A 2,500-nucleotide genomic window follows, 5' to 3' on the forward strand; every position below is an offset into this window, starting at 1 on the left:
AAACCCTCTCAGGTCCCGGCGGCGCGCAGCGCCGTCCTAAGTACTTGGTCGGGTTCGAGAGAGGCGCAATCGCCCGGAGATAGGCGAGTAGACGCTTTCAGTGCGAACACCCGTGCTCCCAACTGAGCTTGCCGCTGCCGACAGAGGCCCGGGAGCGTGCTGTCGTGGCATTGCCGGCGGGAAACAACACGCGCCACCTACGGTGACCGGCAGCTCCAACGCCAGCGCCACAGAAGGGCAAAGCCCCACTTGGGTGCAGAAGCGAACTCTCCCAGCACAGCGCACGCGCCAACACGTCCGCAGAGCTGCGATACAAACCACCTGCGAGAACCGCTGGGGGCGACCGAGCAGCAGACGGCGTCGCGACGCCGAGTGCCGGGCGGCGGCGCATCCTCAACGCACACAGTCCGCAATCGGACCAGCACACTGCAGATGTCCACCGCGCTTCGCACCGGGCTCGGCAGAACCCACTTTGGCCGCCTGGCGCCGCGCGCAGGGTGCGCCGGCGCATAGCTGGGACGCCAGCCGGGCCCGTCGGCCGGCGCTCCTGCCACTGGGCGCCCCCCACCAGCCGGCTGTAGTGCGTGCGCTCACGCAGCGCGCGGCCAGCACGCCGGGCGGCCCCCCCTCACCGGCCGGGGACTGTCCCGCCAAGCCACAGCCTCGTATCGCTTCATACCCACATGGCCAACTCAGGTTCGGGGGCATGGCGGGTACCGCCGAAACAACCGGTTCACAGATGTACCGATCGTCGCTATCACCGATGCACCTGCAGCGCGAACAACCGCTCAACAACTGATTTCCAGTTCATTTGCGGATCTTTGGCAGCAAACGTATACGTCAATCTACATTTGCGAAATCTACGATTCTGGCATGCCTGCATGTTATGTGTCACGACACGCTACATCAGCCCACATACACACTGCGGCATGTACACGAGAGAACACGTGGAAGATGGTCCGCGCACGTGTGCAATGTCCCTTGCGCGGTCGACTGTCAACCGGCCTCTGTAGCATGTCGCAGATGTGGAACGCGGTCCACCGTGCTATCATGTTGTGTGGGGCAATACGATTAAATAGGAAAACCCTCGTCGCTACATCAACAGACGGCTCACGCTGATTCCCGGCAGAGGGAGGAGGGGGGGGGGGGGGGGGCAACATGCAATACTTTCGTCCGTACCTACTTACCACATGTCTGTACGGCGTACAACAGTGCAATCTCGCTGTAATGGGGAGACGAGACAAGTAGCATCGTGCACAACATATGGCCCTTATGATTCGCCATTGTAGGGCGCAGCCGGTGTACGGTCAAGCATGTGCCACATTATGTCACTCAGTACGTAACGACGGATGATCAGTGTGGGTTACGCGTACATCAGCGGACAGTCCACACAGGCCGTACCACAACGTACACTGACTGCATCGACAACCGAATGCAACTGAACAGCTGCAAGGCTCATTTCACAAACAAACGCCTGACCGACCAGCTTGGAAGGGCAGGAGGGGAGGGCGATATTCGTTCTGTAGCGGTACACCCTTCCAGTGGTTAGCGGGACTGTGTAGAAAGTACGCAACACTCGAAAGACCTTTATGTGAGGGTACGCACCATGGCATCAAGAAATACACATGACACCAGAGGATCCAAGCAGTGAACTATGTTCAGAGGGTTGCTGTTAGGCAAAGCTACATTCCTGTGACGTTACATGTGACAGTTAAGGTGCAGTGTAAGTTAGGTTAAGGTGCAGTGTAAGTTAGGTTAAGGTGCAGTGTAAGTTAGGTTAAGGTGCAGTGTAAGTTAGGTTAAGGTGCAGTGTAAGTTAGGTTAAGGTGCAGTGTAAGTTAGGTTAAGGTGCAGTGTAAGTTAGGTTAAGGTGCAGTGTAAGTTAGGTTAAGGTGCAGTGTAAGTTAGGTTAAGGTGCAGTGTAAGTTAGGTTAAGGTGCAGTGTAAGTTAGGTTAAGGTGCAGTGTAAGTTAGGTTAAGGTGCAGTGTAAGTTAGGTTAAGGTGCAGTGTAACTTAGGTTAAGGTGCAGTGTAACTTAGGTTAAGGTGCAGTGTAACTTAGGTTAAGGTGCAGTGTAACTTAGGTTAAGGTGCAGTGTAACTTAGGTTAAGGTGCAGTGTAAGTTAGGTTAAGGTGCAGTGTAACTTAGGTTAAGGTGCAGTGTAACTTAGGTTAAGGTGCAGTGTAAGTTAGGTTAAGGTGCAGTGTAACTTAGGTTAAGGTGCAGTGTAAGTTAGGTTAAGGTGCAGCGTAACTTAGGTTAAGGTGCAGCGTAACTTAGGTTAAGGTGCAGCGTAACTTAGGTTAAGGTGCAGCGTAACTTAGGTTAAGGTGCAGCGTAACTTAGGTTAAGGTGCAGCGTAACTTAGGTTAAGGTGCAGCGTGGGTTAGGTTAGGGGCCAACGTGGGTTAGGTTAGGGGCCAACGTGGGTTAGGTTAGGGGCCAACGTGGGTTAGGTTAGGGGCCAACGTGGGTTAGGTTAGGGGCCAACGTGGGTT

The sequence above is a fragment of the Schistocerca gregaria genome, unplaced genomic scaffold (assembly GCF_023897955.1).
Source record: "Schistocerca gregaria isolate iqSchGreg1 unplaced genomic scaffold, iqSchGreg1.2 ptg001021l, whole genome shotgun sequence".
Classification (NCBI taxonomy): Eukaryota; Metazoa; Arthropoda; class Insecta; order Orthoptera; family Acrididae; genus Schistocerca; species Schistocerca gregaria.